This window comes from Megalops cyprinoides, chromosome 10 (assembly GCF_013368585.1).
Source record: "Megalops cyprinoides isolate fMegCyp1 chromosome 10, fMegCyp1.pri, whole genome shotgun sequence".
In the NCBI taxonomy this organism is placed as follows: Eukaryota; Metazoa; Chordata; class Actinopteri; order Elopiformes; family Megalopidae; genus Megalops; species Megalops cyprinoides.
Window position 1 is genome coordinate 2835001 of NC_050592.1, and position 19722 is coordinate 2854722.

Here is a 19722-nt window from a genome sequence, read left to right on the forward strand (position 1 = left end):
TTATGTATGCATCCATGCATCTCTAAGTTTTCCTCTCTTCGAACACAACAAGGTTTCCTTTCCTTGGCGGTCACGGGAGGTCAGGATTGTTTGTATGGGGCAAACGAAATGAGCCTGTTCACAAGAGACAGAAGACAATCACAGCGGCCTGGGAGGTGCTATTCACAGCCCATGAAAAAAGCCAATTTGCGCTGCACCCAGAGTCAAGTGTTCAAACCACTCAGCGCCTCTTAGACGCACCGTCCCCTCACACGCTCACAGAAGCTCCTTTGTGTTACCAATCAGCCCAGACCTTTGAGATATTAACAGAATATCAAGATCTGCTCATTTCGTCTAGACAGACTGGATACCTTTTTTTGTTGTTGTTGTCATTCCTGTGTTTTTTTTTTCTTCTTTGTTTTTGGAATGGGAGCCAGAGCTCGCTCTCCCTGCGCTCTCTCGACAGACGATTCCTCTCCCCATTTTTTTTTGAGCAGCTGTTGGAGGTTATTGATGACCTCATTAGAATGCTGCCTGCGGCACGCCGACAGACTCTGAAGGACTTTCCATATGTACGGTGTGTCCCGCTGCGGCGGCACTGCCCGGCCCGTACCGGTGCGCCGAGCCCGAGCTCGAACCGGAGCCCGAGCCCGAGCGCCGCTCCACGACCGCAAAGGAGGACGAACGCGACGGATCCGGCCACGCCTTCCTCCGGAGGGAGGCCCCGAGTGACCGCCTCCTTCGATCCTTAACTGTGGCACTGCGCCTGCCGCGTCTGCCATCTCAAAGTCACTCGAAAGAAGTTCCATTGTACTGGGATTGGGTTAAGGGCTTTGCACTCCTCCTGGTAGCCTAGATTTATTATTCCACTTTAACAGCCCTTTGTATTTTACTTTAAATTGAAGGGAAGATTGCCCTCAACACACACACACACACACACACACACACATTCTTTTCAGGTGCCTTGCAAACATGTAGCCTCACTCAGGCACACCCTGGGGCTCTTCTGCTGTAACAGATTCTGAAATGCATCAGCTTTGGAAAGCCTCACTGAGTGATGAGATTCTATAATTAAACATGACTTTTCATTCGCCTGATGCCACAGATGCATAGCACTGGAAGACAAAAAGATTTTATGTACATTTTGCTCGTAAAGCTATGATTCCAATGACTGTCTATTACCACTTCATAGCAACTGGCGGCTATTAAATTACTGTAGCGAGAAGTGAGGCAAGTCACCACAACCCATAGCGATCATTCACAGCCATACTGGTTTTAATAATGCATTTTATAGTGGTATTAAAATGTCTGGGTTTGTGTACCTGTGCCAGAGCTACCAGTGTGGGCATGATTGCTTTATCTCCATGTTGTTGATGCAGTTGACACGGGACCTGACCAATTTCACAGGAAACAACTACACGTGGGATGGTAAGACTGCATAACCAGAACATCTTGACCCAAATGCAGATACAAGAGAATAATAAATATAACCGTTATTGAGAAAGCAGAGTAACACAGAGGGACAGATGGAAAGCATGACATTTTAGAAAATAATCAAATCATCATCATAAGCTGGCTGTTGTTTATTTCCTCCTTTATACAAAAGATAACAGCATCAGGAATGATAACAAATACAAATCTTCCCTACTGGGAAAACGGCGCATTTTCAAAAAGTTCATTTTTTGAGACACAGCGACCCAAAAAGCCTAAAAAAATGACAATTGGGAAGAAATATAAAGATTGTCTGACACGAGAATCACAACTTTATCTGTTGATCCTGTTTGCCAGGATCAGTTCCCTTCCCTATTTAACCCTCGAGATTTTGCTGCAAACTGCATCAACACCTGAGACGTGTCTATTACTAATCCACCAAATACCTTTCTCCCTAAACGAATGTGCAGTATCTTTAATCAGCATCAACAGATGTTAACAGAGATAGACGCTCTGTCTCCAAAAATATGCTACATACATCTCGGCAATCAAACGTGCGCCCACAGGATTGGAATCAATGTAATTATGTTAATGATTTCGACATGACGGTGCTGTTATGCGCGATAAAAGTTACCGGCATCTGCTGAGTGAGTACAAATTGGGTTAAACGAGGAAAGGAAAAAAAATCCCAACTGTTTTGACACTTGTTTGGCAACATTAGTGTCTGAACAGTGGTATTAAAGCCCATCTTTATTAGTGTGAATTCTCAGGAGCATGCTTTGCATTACAAATGGCCAGGACTAATTAAAACTACACAGTCTTCAATGGAGGAACAGACATTAAAGACCTCATTACGATCTTTTATTTTTCCAGAGTATGTTGGCTTACAATATTACTATTATTTTCTCATTATTAGTGAGACCGTTGTAAGCAGATGAGTGTCTGTAGGAAAGCATGAGAGACTCTCTCGCTTGAGAATAGGAGATAGAGTGAATACTTCTAATTTAATCTTTTTTTCCTCTCTCTTTTTCTTTTGCAATACGAGCGGGATTTCATCCTCTCCGCACACATGCACATAATTGTAATTGCAATACTTGTTATACTTCTGGCTCTGACAGGAGTCTAATTAAGTCTTCAGATTTGGTTGTGTTCGGTGTCAAACCCAGGAGACTTATAAATGCTTGTATCGACTGCCTTCTGTTTATTTGCTCTGGCAGTTTCCTCCCACAACAAGGGGAAACTTGTGCTAACTGTTGGGCTGGGGTCAGAGTGGGTACCAGGAGGCAGAGCAAGGCTGGAAACCTCACGTTCCGTTTCCCAACGGCACACACACACACACACACACACACACACACGCACTCACACACACACACACGCACTCACACACACACACACGCACACGCGCTCACACACGCGCGCGCGCGCACACACACAGGCAGGGGCCAGCTGCATGTGTGCGCCAAGAGCGCCAAACAGAGCCCCGCCCTTCGGCTGGCAGCCGAGGGGCCCATGCCCCCCCCACCTCCACCACCGCCCACCCAAGACTCCGGATCTTCCTGCCAAAGCCCACCAACTGTCAGTTCCTTATGCAATATTAATGAGCAGTTCACATTACAAAATGCTCATGTCGAGCCGCCTACCCCCAGGGGCGGCGGGGACGGCATGCCAAGTCGTCTCTGACCGCAGTTTTGTATGTCATTAGCAATATTGCTCTCTTCGAGGGGGTTGACGGGGGACCGATGGGGGTAGTGACACCTCGAGCTGGGGCTCCGTCTGTGTGCGCCGCTCAAATTGGCCTTCACACACCACAAGCTTCCCGGCGTGCCAACAGCCCTCATACTCAGCCTTCCCTATCGACAGACAGCCAAAGTCAAACAGCAGCGGAGGAAAGTGGCCTTGCTTAGGAAAAGGCCGATAGCTTGCACTTTTTTCTGGGAGCGGAAACCTGTCAGCAGAACTCTTCCTAATGCATTGCTGTTCATTTTTGGACAATTTTGGACATATTGTGTAGAGGATGCTGTCAAAAACAATAATCTTTGGCAATGGATAACAATCAATGGCAATTAATTTAGAGGCATTGTCTTTGTACTGTATACAAAGACTATACATATAATATTCTCAGTGGCCGATGTATACACAAATTGACAAGGTTTGGGTAAATAATTCAGTATCAATTACTGCAAACTAGTAAACTAGTACAAAGAATACAGACTGTAAAGGAACAAAGTAAGGCTAAAAATACTGAAAAATAAACAACAAAGTAAATAACTATTGCCAGCCAGCCAGGGAGCCAGACAGACATCCATATGGACAGATAAGCTGTTCCTGCATCGATCCTGTGGTATTTCATCCTACATCCTGGTACTTTCCTGACGATCAGAGAGAATGGTGATTCCGTTTGCTTGGCCTTTCCTTTTCCCCCCTCTCTCTCTCCTACAGTACATCTGTGGTGCTGTAACTGTGTGGACCTGGCTAAAGCTGTCCAAGGACATAAAAACCATGCAAAATTGAAAATCGAAAAATTGAAATATAAACACCATAAACTGGAAACTCAGGGATTTCTTAATGTGTTCTTCCCGGTTTTAAATTAGAAATAGAAACTTTGAACAGCCTTCACGAAGAAACGAGCTTCAGGATGAATGTGTCTGGTGAAAGACAAAAACAGTTGCTACAGATTACAGCTGTGTGGTGATTAGCTGCAACAACAGAGTGGGTAATGGATGCTTTCAATCTATAAGGGAAGCAGGAGCAGAGAGTTTCTTCCCCAGCAAGAAAGGGGCGATGTACAGAATCTAGATTGGGCCTTGATACAGAATAGCAAATGTCCTGCTTATGAACCTCTCCCCCTCTGGAAAAGGAGAAAGTCTGGTCCTAGGTGTACTTCAAAGAAACTAGCTGTAGGCAGCAAGCAACCTTGGGATAAAACATCGGCGGTTTTCTTTTTAAGGTAGAAATAAACTCAGAGATCAAAAGTTCCTGTGTGATGCAGAGCAAAGCTCGTCTTACCTACAGAATCAAAAATGGAAATATTTGCAGCATTAAATCCACAGAACTGCTTCAACCATGCTCACATTTGCATGGTTATTGACGTCAGTGCTTTCACGCGCTATCCCTGCTGTTGGTATCCATGATCAGGGTGCTGTGTTCAACAGACCCTCTGCCATGGATACTCAGCATTTAGTACCGGATGACCCACTACCAGATGCTTTTTCCCTAGTAGCACACTTTTCGGAATTGCTAGCTGCGCTTTGAGCTTGTGTCACTGCGCCAACCTCTGCGATCCTGGCAGGAACACTAAAGCAAGATGAATGCAATCGTTCTATACACTTAATTTCAAGTGGCTATTTTTTTTTCACTACAAGTCCCACAATGCACCACAGTGAAGTGGGCACCAATTGGAAGATAGCTGCAACTTCACTGATGCCGCCCTAGCAACTTGCAGGCACCTGGCAAATCACAGAGTGCCAGAGAGTGGTGAAGCAAGGAAAGCTTGGATGACCTATCCACCCCTTACCTCTAGCACAATGAAGCCAGATTATTGTGCCAGTGTGGGCCTTGTTGGCACATCTTTGGTAGTACATCATAGCTTGAGTGTTTGTATTGCAGAGCAAGAAAAAAATGATTTTTTTTTTTTGCTTTAATTGACCCAAATTTTGGGAAAAAAACTAATGTCATTTGTTGAAATTACATTGCAAACTCTCACTCAGGTCAAAGGTCATAGGAACACTTGAAAGGTATCAGTCAAACTGCGATGAATCTGACGTGTGAGGAGGGTGGACTGGGGAAGAACGCCTCGCTGGTCTTAACTAGACATCAGTGACAGCAGCACTCTCACTCCTGACTGTCTCTATATCACGTTTTACCGTCTGTTGACAAGACAATAAACCACACGATTGCAATGGCGCTTAACCAATCAGAATCCAGCAGTTACCCAAGCCGTGCTATAAATCACACATACATACCCCAGGTCTCACTCTGCAGCTTACAGTATCTGTCAAGCTAAGAGCATGTGAAGGACAGAGAGCCCCGAAGCCTGTGCGTTACAGACGCGGTGCGCACAGCGCCCCTCTGAGCTGCGTTTGGGCGGGCCAATCGGCCGTGCCACACGTGCACCCAGGGGAATAAGGAGTCTTTCATTTCACACGCAGGTGATTGTCTGCCACCATATGTGTGAGCCAGCCAGCCCCACCATCAAAGGGCAATAACAACAAAACGCAGACACCGGTTCCAGGTGTCTGATCGCATTGCGGGTGCAGAGGAGCGCTCTAAATGCGAGCCGCGGAGAGCCGACACCTGCACCAAGCGTGCTCTCCGGAGGAGGGCCTCGGGCCCGGAAGGAAGCGCCTCTCCTGACAACGGCCGCAACGCCGCTCATGTTCCCAAGTGATTTGCTCGAGTATACAGCGCCATTACCGCAATTAACCTCTTGTAAAGGATAAATGAAGGCGTACTTACTGATCTTTTTTCAGGCGGGCAGTTTCAAGATGGTGCTTGGCTCTCATTGCAATGCAATGCATGAGGATGCATAGATTTGCCTTCATAGTTCTTTCTCTCTCTCTCTCTCTCTCTCTCTCTCTCTCTCTCACACACACACAAACACACACACACATCATGACTTACAACTACGATTTGTTGGTTAACTATTAAACATTTCAATTTCAGTTGAATGAATGAAAGCCTTCTCTCTCTAATGTGCATGCCTCTCTTATGAGCATGGGATATTACCATGTAGTGATCATAAAGAGACCTATTCATACCTGCTACACCTCTACACCTTTTTTCAATACAGATACCTACTGTACAAGCTCAAAGGTACAGCAGCTTCAAGAAGCAGACCACCCTCCACCTGGATCCTGTTTCGAATATTGATGTCATAAATGAAATTGGTCAGGATTACAGGGGATTTGCTTTGGACTCAGAGGAAAGTCATGTGGATTGTCTTAGGACAGAAAATGTAAAGTCTTTAGAGCACTGCAAAGTGTCCATGTACCGTCATAAAAGGAGAGGCTTCGTTAAATCTGCTCTACCGTTAAACAAAAAGATGGAAATAAAAATCTCCAGAATGTAAAACTCTGAAAACATTCGGCCATAAAATTAAAAGGAACGAAGACGTATCGGAGCACTTGAAATCAAACGGCGCTTTTCAAACTGGTAACTCACTCCCAGTCCCGCTGTTTATCTGCATTGTGCCTTTGTCAGCACAACACGTCACCCGTATCACGCGTGTGATACTGGCTTTAGCTTTCAGTAAGAAACATAAGGAACTGACTTGTGTTACTCAGGACTGTAGTTTGTTTAGAAAAAGAAGATTAGATTCTTTATTCTGTTGAAAACTAAACACTGTGTGTTGGAATGACCCCCCCCCCCCAGCCCCCACAATTTCATTGGAACTGAATGTTGCTTTGGGGTTCACTTTGCTGGAACACCAGGCCAGCCATAGGGTTCAGTCTGCTGGAAGCCCAGCAGTCAGCATTCAGTGTTGCTAATCAGTGAGTCCTTGTCTCAGATGATAACGTACCCCACTGATATCAGCTTTCTAATTTTGTGGAAAGCCCCCCGACAACAGTGTCAATTATCCTCTGTGAAAGAGAGGGGTCTGAGGCAGCTACACGCACAATGTCAGCCATTCATTCCTACACGCTACCATATGGCTTCTCTCAATAGGGGAGACACACGTGTTGGGCCGTGCTCATTAGATGGGCAGAAAATGAATGGAAGCCCCCCAACCCCCCCTTGGCACTCCTGTCAACGACTGTGGCGGACTGTAATTACACACTCATCAATAATTTAAGATTACCAGTGTTACTGGGGTGGGTGGTTACGGCTGTCTTCTAACCTGTTTCTGTTTTTTTTTTTTTCTATATCAGAATTATCCCTCGCCATATGTGTCTGGATAATATTAACTATTATCTCACTGTCTGCTTTGATTTCATTCAGCAATATCTGAGCCTTGAAACACCCATTCCCCCGCTTTAGGGTAAACTGTGGCATGATATCTGATACAACCTGGCAGTACAAAGTGTCTCTGGATTTTTTGGAAATAACCACATTACGCTCATAAAATTGCCTGCAGTGCACTATAGACACTATTATAAAAAAGCTGTGAATCATGAGAGTTTGGGTCAAGATGTCAGCCTTCTTCAGGAAATTAAACATACTAAAAGCTAAAAGCATTCAATTGTACATTAAGGTAGTAAAAAAATTGACAACCGGTCAAGGTTTTTTAATGGATTCAATAATCCCCTAATTGCATGTCGCTAATAGAAAGTTGATTGACGGGGGTGAAAAAAGACCCTCGGTTACCAATCAGTTTGAATGACACTCTTCTGTAAGTCTGCCTTGTGGTCTCTGAGGCTTAATCCCTCATATGTGGAATAAAGAATGAATACAGTTGCATTTCTGGACATGAGGCTCTCATGTTCAATTCATGCTGACTCATGTGGTTGACAGAACATTCATTTGCCTTAGCCAGCAGCCATACCACCCTGTGGCCTGATAATGTAATGACAGCTGAAATTAAGCAGAATTTTGGTTTGGTCTGGACTCGAATGGGAGACTTTCTTGGAAAACTAGGCTACTTGAAGTGGTGGGCCAGTTTGGGGCAGTCTTCCCTCTCGACTAAGGGGAAGACTAATGACGCAGAGCAGTGATGGGGACACTGTGCTGTAGGAGAAGATGTTTTCAGCAGCCATATTAATACCTACATCCCTAACGTTGGAGACTGCAGCCCTATTAGCTTACCTCATACCTCAGCTTGTCCATCTCTCCACATTCAAGATTTCCTTTCATTTTGCCTTGCACAGGAGGCTTGTCTTGTTCAATGTGTCGAGTACATCTTAAGTAAACTTGCATTTAGCTCCACAATAGCAGCCCAATGTCTGCCTGTATTTTTGCATCACCAGCAGTTCTCTCATTTACTTCAAAAAGAACTCCAATTCATCTCAATTCAATACCGCACTTGTTTCAGAACATGGACACTTTTTTTTGCAATGTACCAGACACGTAGGTTTCAGATGTCAGTAATCAGGATTGCACACAACCTGAATATAATGTCTGCTTATAGATAGCTGCAGTGTTTTCAAATGCATGTCTCTCTTAGCTCAGCTAACCACGTAAACGGCAAGAGGAAATCGGATGATTATTGAGAGTTTTTCTTTTTATCAATAATATAACTGAGATATGAACGGATTTTTTATTATATTTATTTGATTGCACCCAAAATGTATGATTGCACTGAAAATTTATTTTATGTAGGTTATTTATTGTGTTCTATGTGTTAAAATAAAATACAACACTTTGATCTAACTTTCTAAATTTCAGAGGCTATTTTCACTTGGCACTCAACTGATACTTTTTCAAATGACAAAGCAATCTAATCTACACGATCAGTCTCTGTAGGGATACCTGAGCTGACATATTTGCTTTTAAAGGGACATTCAAGTAAACACATTTTTTTCAATAAACAAAAAAAATTACTTTACCTCATCTAGAAGGACATACCAAATTCCTCCTGTCATGGTGCTGTTGATATTATTTCACATTTCAACATATGGCACATGTGGATAGCTATGGAAGATCCTGAGTAATCCACTTAAAACTGAGGAGGGTCCAGAACATCCAAAAAATAATGCCAGGGTGCATATAGGGTTAGATCTCTCACTTTAGTCCACGGCGCTTGTAAAGGGTATGTGTGTCCATGGTAATCTTGCCAAATTCCCAGTCTGACTGTTTGAATCTCTCAACCTAATCATCCCCCTGTTTAAAAGGCTGCAGAATTGCCTTTGGTGAGAACTGTTACAAAATGGCTGCCGTGCATGAACCAGGTGGGTGCCGTACATTGGGGGTGTTTGAGGTGAATCACTCCACACTAAATAAAAGCACTTTGAGAATTATCAGAGGCCCTATACATATATTCAATCCACCATCATCATTTTCATCGCCATCATCATCATCATCGTCGTCATTGTTGTCATTTTGTTTTACACTGCACATGAAACAGACCAGAGAATAAAGCAAGTTTCACAGTCATTAACACTTGAGCAAGGCACTGTTTCAGTATGTAAATGCAGCCGTATTAATGTATAATATGTTTAAATGTATATTATATATGTTGTCCTTGAGAAGGGCACCAGCAATTCAAACAAATAAAGCAGAGTCTTTTACCTTTGTATGAATGTTCAACCAGCCATTCATATACGTGTTAATACCATCTGTTTGTTCTGTGGATAACCCGCCATACTAGATGATAATCTCTTCTGTTGTATCGCTGCTTAAGGATATCCTCCTTGACACCTTACACACTGCACCCACGTTCATGGTCCAAAACAGGGTGTAGACTCACAGCATTTCAGTGATAGGCTAGAGTAGAATGTAATTTCAGCTTCAAATGATTCGGTCTTCAATAACAACTCCTCATCTTGCTGATGGACAGAAAGCATATGAATAAATGGATAAATAACAAGCCTTTAAAAGGACTGAAGTCCATTAAGTAATTTTGCATACAGGAAAAGATCTCTTCCGCAGTCTGCTCTGTGGCGCTTCTGGCGAGCTGAGAGTAAAGGTCGCCAGCGACAGTGAATGGCAGTTCAGAGGTTCACATTTCTTCCTTCTGACTCATTTGCAGTATGTCTGAAAAGGATTAAAGCACTGTGATTTTTTTTTTTTAATTTGTACTCCCCAAAGACACCCAGAGTGAATACACTCTTTCTGAAAACAAATGACCATGCACCAAAGGACTGATTTAAATCAGTGATTCAGCACGGCAGGGAAACAAAAGGGTGTGTGTGTAACTGACGGTGTTCTCGTGCTCCGCTTCACCTTGTACCGCGAGCTCTGAAAAGGTGTCTGCTCTGCGCCGCGGTTTTCCGAAACGCCGCCATGTCGCCGACAGCACCTGCACCACGGGGTGACGCTTTGACTCTCCTCAGACGCGGCCGCCGCAAGAGTCAGCGAGCGGGGCCTTATCCAAACAGCACCTGCTGCTGCGTCTCCAACTGACTCCTCACCACCGGGATTGGGGCGCTGGTGACGTGGCGGGTCTGTTCCCTCGGAACAGGTCAAAGGATGCACAGCCGCCAGGCCCAGAGTGCACAGACAGGACAATCACCCCATATGTCTGACTCAAGATCCCCTGGAGAGAGGCTTGGGCCCTTTTACATTACATTACATTATTGTCATTTAGCAGACAGTCTTATCCAGACCAACTTAGGTAGGTTACATTTTCACATAGTACCTATTTAAACAGCTGAGTGTTTACTGAGGCAACCAGCAACCTTGCGGTTATACGCCTGTTCCTTACCACTACACCACACTGCTGCCACTTGCCAGCAACACAGCCAGGCTGGTTTCAGAGCGTGTCCACTGGAGAGAGAGATCCAAGACAGACTGGAAGTAGGGGGCCATGGTGTGTAGTGAAACCATAAATGCAATTTTTAGTTTTTTTCGAGAAGGGAAACACCTCGGTCGGTGCACACAACACATAGCACAGTCAGTGCTGAGTGAAATTACTGAGTTAACTCCTCTGTGAATTCTGCCTCATGATCTTAAGAGTGGGGAAATTAAGAACCGTGTCAATATTAAAAAAGAGCACATTCGGCCAAAGGGCCAGTTATTTTTTAGGATACTCAAAGAGATTCTCCATAACCTATGACACACAATATTTCGCATCCATAAAATACTGCATTCCTTGCTTCACATACATTCCTTACAAGAGGAGTGACTTGTGCCATAAAAATAAATGGAAAGATTAAATTAATAACTATCAAAATGCACAATGGCCTGCCCTCGGTGTCATAAAGTGCTTTGACCCACTTACTTTCCGTGATTATCTGAATTAATGTGCTAGAACTCCCCCAAAGCCCCAACAACAAGAATGTGCCACAGCTTTTCTCTGTCCACCTCTCTCTCTTCCTGCCTTTTTTCTCTTGTTTTCCACTGGTCCATCTCTCTCCAACCTTTACTGTCTTCTACGCTGTCATTTCCTCTTCCTGTCATGTGCTGCCCTCTCACACACATTACTATCTCTCTCTTCTGTTCTCAGTCCTTCCCCTCCTTCTTTTCTTCCAATTTTCATCCATTTAACTCTCTGTACTTACCCTTTCCCTCCTTCTTCCTGTCTCTCCATCCCTTATTCTCTCTGTGATGATAACTGGCCAGTGCACTACACAAACAAAAGGACGAAACTTGACCAAAAAAAAACTAAAAAAAAATTAAAAAAAAAAAAAAAAAAAAACGACCTCAGCACACAGTCAACAGCAGAAGAAAAAAAAGTGAGTTCAAATATTGAAAAGGTGGAAATTGTAAAGACAAGGTTCCTATTAACAAACATTTAACAAACTGAAGAACAATTAACAGTTTCTAGGGGATAGGTGATACACTCTCTCCCTCTCTACATATCTCTTTCTCCCTTCCTATTGCCCCTCTCTCTCTCTCTCTTTCTCTCTTTCTCTCTCCTTTACATACTCCTCTTGAGCTCCTCTGGTCCCCTTCTTCTCCTGGGGGATTAATTGATAGTGAAAGATAATAAATCTTCCAATTACAAGTGCGGCCTCCCCTCACCCATTACTTAGGGGGAGTGACAGACCTGGGGTTCTGAGTTTAGTCAAAGCTCTGGCATCTCCAGAGTGGCAAGGTTAATATTTCTCCACCACTGTCTCCTCTGCCGGGCCGTGACTCATGCTGACAGAATGCTATTAATAGTGAGAGACGCGACCCTCGTTTTCTGGAGGGGAACCAAAAGTTTTCACGAACGAGTGGGCCACGAAAGCCGCCTCCATGTAGCCTGGGACGAGACACTCCACCTCCAATGCTTGGGAGTGTTAAGAGGGTTTGGGAGTGATAAGACTGTGCATGGGTTTGGCAGTCAGGCCTCAGCGTCCTTGGCACTGCCACCAAGTTTCATTTTTTTCCTAATTTTAACATGAAGGAGTAGGCCTACAGCCTTTCCAAAATGACCAATACAAATGCTCTATGCAGCCTTGGTTGGAAATGACCTATACAAAGGCTTGATCTTTCTGAAAATGGCCAGCTTGACTGAGTTGTCAACTTCTATATGCTGTTAGACAAGGCACACTTTGGCTGAGATATCGATCCATTTGGTAGCAAGAGCAAAAAAACAACGGTAGACATCCGGTTGCTGACATCAAATGTCTTCCCATGGTGACGTCAGCCCCATCACTCTTGCGCGAGTAGGAAAAATGAAATATTCATGTTTTTATCTCTTACTGAGCCAGTGTTGAACAAGTTTTGAACCGGAATAATGAAGCAGAGTAAGGTTAAATATCAGCATCATTGCTATGGCTGCCTGGTAGGAAGACAGCTGTAAGCAAATGGAGCTAAATCTAACAGTGGGCACTTGGGTTAAATAAGAGCAGAAGGGTCAGACCTGGGAGTCACTCTGTGTCAGTTAAGAATGGTTTACCCTAACCATGGCAGAGAATCATTCTCTTCTGAAAAGATGCAGCCAAGATCATGTCTAACTCCATCTTCAGCAATGAGGGAATAAACATATGCAGAAATTCATTTTTAATAGTTAATGTAAGGCATGCTACCGATGTGTGCTTCAGGATGCAATGGTGTCCACAGTCTCTGTTGAATGACACAGAAAACACTCGCAACACATGTTTCCTCCAGGATTCAGACTCGACGAGAACACGTTTCGCTTTTTTCGAGAGGCCTTAATGCAGTCATGACCCATAAATCTCATTAACTGGAGTGGAGAGGGAGAAAGCAGATCTTAAAATAGGCCTCCTTGCCTTTGTGTACACTCAACCTGCGCTCGGAAATATCTGTGAAATAGACTAATGATCACTCAGCGTGTCATTGAGGGTACCCTTCAACCCAGCTGTACCCTCTCTGCGCGGACGGAGAACGCATCCATATTCCATTAGCGTGACGCCATTCAGTTTCACACGAAGCAAAGTGCCCCGACCGCATCGGCCAGTCACTTACCGCGCAAAACTCGGCCGCGGATCTGGCTCATAGCGCTTCTCTAAACAACCCGCGATGCGCCGCTTATTATGCAGAAACCTATCGCATCTCCCGATCTTATCTCGCCCTACACCGACTCCTTGTAAATGTTGGGGTTTAAAAAAAAAAACCTCTGCATTATTCCTCCCTGTGCAATGTCTTTGAAGTAACTGTGAAATGCTCTTACTTCGGCGTCTTGGTATCAGTGAGTTATGGAGCCCAGGTGGAACATCACTTCAAAGGCTGATGCCGACGCCCCCCAAACCCCCCCCCCCCTCCCCTCTCTTCCCACGGGCAAACGGTTTCAAACAGCAGATGGTAGCAGCGTTCTCCTGGTGAACTCCAGACTGCTTAGATGTTCGGACATTCTGCTGCTGTCCTTGATGTTATAGCCCCCGCATGTCGAATTAAAGTTCTAGATCGGAGGCGTTTCTCTAAAGTGGTACTATGAATCTAGCCGTGATGCCTGTGGAGTTAATGGGTGTGTGTTTGTGTGTTTAATGACAAAATTATGGCATATGATTAAAAATCAACGTGAGAAATGGCCATTTCTTGATACTCTCTTGATACTTTGTCAATACTCTCTCACAGGGAGAACTTGCTGTCTCTTGATACTCTCTTTCTTGGAGTTAAATGTCAAGACAGGTGTGGTCAAACGGAAAGGATGCCACAGTCACACACACTGCTGAATAAGTGGGGTCTCATCCATCCCTCTCAGAGCGCATGTGGCTTCCCCGCCTGTTGGCTGCCTCAAACGGATGAAAATGGCTTCCATTACCCGCTCTCTCCTCCCATAAACCTCCTTGGTCCGAGAGATGGTCACACGGTGCAGCTTTTTATTCATTCAGGTCACAGACCTCAGCGTGTCTCTGTGGTAGAGCTGAGAGACTCCTGGGAAAAAACGGCGCTCAAACTCAGCGGGCCTAGCACTACCATGCCTGCTGGTATGTGTTCCAGCCTGCTGCACTTTCAGACACAAGTGCCATCAGGGGAGAAGGCTGAGAGAGTCTAGCTTTTTTTCTCTGTCATCATTGCCTGTTTGCAGCCAAGTGTGGAGTGGAGTTATAAACTGGACCATTTGATACCGTAAAAGGTCTGATGTTTGAACTCTGGGGGAGAGCGGCTTTTGCACCCTAGTGCAAAGCAGTTGACCTGAATTTGCTCCATGGTAATGCTGCACTATGAGCTATCATGTATATTGATCTGATCTGAATTACATGCTATGATATCACTTGCTTCATGGCATAGGCTGATGTGATTGGATGATCCATAATAAATTAACACCTGTCCATAATAAAAAATAAATAAATAAATAAACATGTCTTGTTGGACCATACCCATGTGCATCCAGTCATTCCATGTACCAGCATTATTAATAGATGAATAAAAGGTGGTAACATATATAATTAAACAACTTGAACAAATTTCAGGACACTGTCACCGAGGGAAAAAAAAAACCTTTTAGCATTTTTTTATTTAAAACTTTAAAACCATATTACCCATACAGCAAACTGTACAATTGAATTATTCACAGTGTGTTAAAAAGAAAATAATTCAATACCTTTCTATTTCTTTTAATACCCTTTTTGTATATATCATTTTTACTTTAACTTCAATTAGTCTAAGAGTGGTCAGCGCGTAACACATACAGTTACTAGGAAAACAAAATTGTTACAAAACATTACAAAAACTATATTCATAGAAATTCTGCATGTCCACAAAGTAAACCCTGGTCGGCACCAATATATTAATCTTATTGTTTGAGAGGTTTTTTGTCAAACGATAAAGCAGGTAACTGCAACCCCGAAATCAAATAAATAACCTTTAAACCACTGCAACTCATACCATTTTATGGAACTCTGTGGAACGCGGTTTATGTATATTTTTTACTGTGTTTTCTCTTTGATTTCATACAATTTTGTAAAATAACAGCACAGACATTTCCCAACAAAATATATGTTTTCCTCTTTTGCCCCGTAACTAGGTTTCATTTGAAAACCAAAACAAAATCTCCATCAGTAACTAATTTTGGACAATTCTGCAAGTAATATTGATTATTCCCATTGTCTCTGAATCATGTGTGGATTCTACCAGTGAGTTGAGTCCAAGAAAAAAAAACAGATACATGAGGGTTTCACATATCAAGATTAGCCACTAATCTTGGACTTTCTAATGTTATCACAGTGAGGAAAATCAATCCAGGGCTAGGACACATAAGTTTCCACATATCTGTGAATGGTTCTGCTGCAGCAGGCAGTGACCAGTGATTATCTATCTACTCTAACACAAGAGGGTACAGCAGCTCAGCAGAAACCAATCAAAAAATCTTCTATTGTCGGGGACTTCTAACATGGATATGCACACCTCATATAAATACATCAGGGGGTTAAATATTTCAGTCCTTTATAACCATTCACAATGTACTTATAACCCCTCCCCTGTCTAACAAGCCTATGGGCGGGGCCAGGTGGGACTGGGCGGGATCAGGAGGGGTAGGAGTCGTGATTCATGCACGGAAATCGGACCACGGTTGTCAACGTAGAGTTGAAAACCTTAAATCGTATGGCCATGGGTTCACTTTTCACGGCTACCAGAAGAGCTGAATACACGTGTTAGACATGGTGGTGCCACACATACATTAGGACATTCAAAGGAAAATAAATCATTTGTACGGATCTGCTATACTAAGAACAAAAAGAAAAAAAAAACAAAACAAAATATGTATTTACCAATATATGAAAGTATAATTTAGCAAAATAGCTTTTCATCTTTTATATATTATATTTGAAGAAGGGCATTTAAATTACAATGATCGTCAAGAACGTTTATACACTGGGATTCCACTGAATGAAGAGTCAGACAGGTGGATCGAAATTACGTCAGATGTACGTTTAGTTCGTATTCGGCATGTATGAAAAAAAGAATTCTTGATACTCAGCAAAACCTCACAGAGGCATTCTGCCTATAAAACCTACTATCCAGGCAGCTTCATAATTTGACTTTTAGCACCTAAAGGTCAGACACTAAAATTGCTCACCAGTATTACTTTAGGCCTGGACCAAATCAAAACTGACACGTATGTTTTAGACGCTAATCTCAAAGGGGGAAACGAAGTAATTCTGCTACCAGTAATATTTTAGTTCACACACAAAAAAAGTCCTATACTGCTACAGAAAAGTAAAGGTTGGAAATGAGATAGGCAAGCAGCACTGTCGATGTTTGGATTTGATCAAGGCCTTTTGGGTATCCTCAAGTATCTTCACCGAGGCAACCGGTTCATACAAATATTAGAACCGAGACAACTGTGCACTACACTTCATTATCCCGTCCCAAGGTAAAGGTTCACTGACAAATCAATTCTGCCATATGGAGTATTCTACAACGTCGTACAAAGGGTGCACGATTCAGTGTTTTCATTTTCCATTATTCAAACACTGTATGAATTTCACAGAATGCAAAAAAAAAAAAAAAAAATATCAAGGTCTTGTGTGTGACTTGATGCTTGCCTACAATGAGTCAGACTCATTTTTTTTTTTTTTTTACTAACACCCTGGCAGATTTTACATCATCCACAGAGACAACAAGCTAAAAGCAGTTCAGCTGCCACAAAGCTTTTAGATCAGCGCTTCAGAGTAAAAAAAAAAGCGAAATGGTGTGCTAGTGCCAAGGACATTCGGTGTACAGCCACACAATCCACAGAGGGGACTGGAGAAAGGCCGATGGAGAAAACAATGTCAGGACGTTCTCTGACGAATCTGAGTGTTCTGCGGCCGTGGCTCTCTGTCACTGACCCATTTTAAACAGACGACAGTCAATCTGACCAACGCTTGACCGTGAGCCCAGCTAAAGCGTAGGCTTCCGTTTCATGGCGCTGATGTTGCATCGCTGCGGTGTCATGGCAACGTCACTGGAATGCGATATGATAGCTAGGGAGATACATATAAATGGGTACATATGCAGCCTATTGGCAGTATTGAACTGTATTCACATGCAGGAAATGATTATGAATCGCTATGACTGAGACTTCCACACTGCAGGAAACTCTGCGGTGGATACAGGGTGAGTAATAACACAAGCTTCCATGCACAGGGTGTCTCAGCAAAAGGGATGCTCTTTCACTTACACTGATGAGAGGATGCAGGGGATGCAGAATTATGGCCAAATAAATGCAACTAGGGCAGATTCTGAGGCATGTCCAAAGAAATCAATAGCCGATCACATGTTTACAGCACACCTTTTAATTGGACCGCTCCGGGTCAGGACCTAGCCACAGCGGAGTGAGTGTGGCGCTCTCACGGGCTGGGAGCAGGCAGTGACATCACTGCTGCCCAGCTGGCGGCCTGGCCGCACGGCAGAGAGGATGCTGGGAGCAGAACAACAGGGATTTAGAGGCAGGTTTGTCCTCCCCCCGCACTCCGCTCTGTCTCCCCCCAGTCAGGCAGGGCACAGACACTGCCGGAGGTCCGCCTGCCCGTCGGCGGGGGGCTGGACGGTGACTTGGCAGACCAGCCAGGAGCGGTCAGACACTAGGGGGCAGAAGGCAGGGCAGGGATGAAAAATATCTCAGCAGACTGGGCATTTCTGGAAAGGGCTGAGAAACACACACACTGAGAATAAATATGGATAAACGGCATGCTGAGAAAGCAAGACATTGAGGGAAAAGTGGGATTGTTATTTTTGGGAGTGTTACATTTTTTTTTTCATTTTCAGCAGGGCCATGCCACGTTGTCTGTATTGAGAGGATAAATTAAGAGGATTATTCCAGAGAGGGCCATATCACCACATTTCAGGGCTTTAAGCCATTCAGATACACGCAGCATTTCTTGTTGGCAGAAAATGACGAGTTGTTAAAAGTAGATGAGGTTTACCGTGTTATTACCCAAAATCCTCTGCTAACAACCTCTACACATAATCCTGGGGAAATAGGCAGCTTTTCAGAGAGTGTCAAACACACTACATGTGAGTGACACCTAAATAAAAGAGTCCCAACACAACTTCAGGCACATCAAATGAATGAAGTAATTAAATTAACAATAACTTAAACTACTAACAAGAAATATAATAAAATTAAAATTAACCTCCTTCATTGCTTAATTAACTACTTAATGATATAAGGCCTTACATGAACGCTGGATGGAATCGAGGAATCAGACAAGGAAACCCTCCGATACACTGAAAAGAATAAAGGAAATAACTGAAAATAGCAGGTGTGAATGTTTCTTCTTTACTATAAGCAGTTTACGTACTCGCTAGGGTGTGAATGTGCTAAAAAAAAAGCTAATAACATCTTTAACTTCTTGTCCTAATTCACACTTTTAGAACACGATGTGTACTCATATTCAAAGGCTCACTCTATTTTGCGGACAGCTCTTTGGTAACCGATGTCAATTTGTTCTTCCTTTTGCTCAAGTCTACTGTAAATGTGTAGAAAATATCTGCTGGCAAATTATGCAGCAAAGCCCAAATTAATTCCTGTTTTATTTCTAGAAATAAAAAAAAGATTGTAACAACAAACAAAACTGGCACAATGGACAAAAAACTATTTGTTGCTCGAATCAGGGAAAAAAAAGCCTCTTCCTCTTTTAGACCGAATAGGTCACTGGCTTGAATGATGTCAACCCTGTCTGATTTGTGCATTCATTTTGTCAATTAGAGGAGATCTGCAAGCCCACTTTTGCCGCAGTGCTGCGTACCTGGCAGTTCTTACTGGGACGTTCCAGAGTTTTCTCAGACTGCAGATACCAAGCGTAAGTCCCTTGTATAAAACTGTGTCATGGTCCCAGCCATGTTTTTAATATCCTCATTTTCATCCACCAGAATGTCTTCCCTTGGCGTCCTCCACAGGACAAAGTACCTAAAAGTAGAAGTCTGCACAGCTTTTTGAGGTAACAGGTCATTTCCCCTCTGCCAAAGGACCTCTGCGTCTCAGAAAACAAAAAAAACAAAGAAAGAAAACAGTTCAGAACTTTGACTTTGAATGAATTCAATGTGCTATGTATGACGTTACTGCTTTCCCACTGAAACTCCGCCCCATTTCTGTCTGTCTTTTATTGCCATGCTTGGATAAGCTTCTTTTCCAATACATATATATATAATTTTTTTCCACTCCAAAAGTTTTCTTTAAAGTTGGGCCTTTTCTCTCGGTGGAGGGTTCCCAGGTTTCCATGGATACTTGGCGATGGTGAGTGGAACAATGGTATGTGTGTGTGTGAGTGTTTTGTGTGTGCGTATGTGCGTGTGTGTGTGTGTGTGTGTGTGTGTGTGTGTGTGTTACGCACGTAAACATCAGACTTGAGTACACATCGTTTGGAAATACTGGCTGAGTTGCGTCTCAGAAATGGCTCC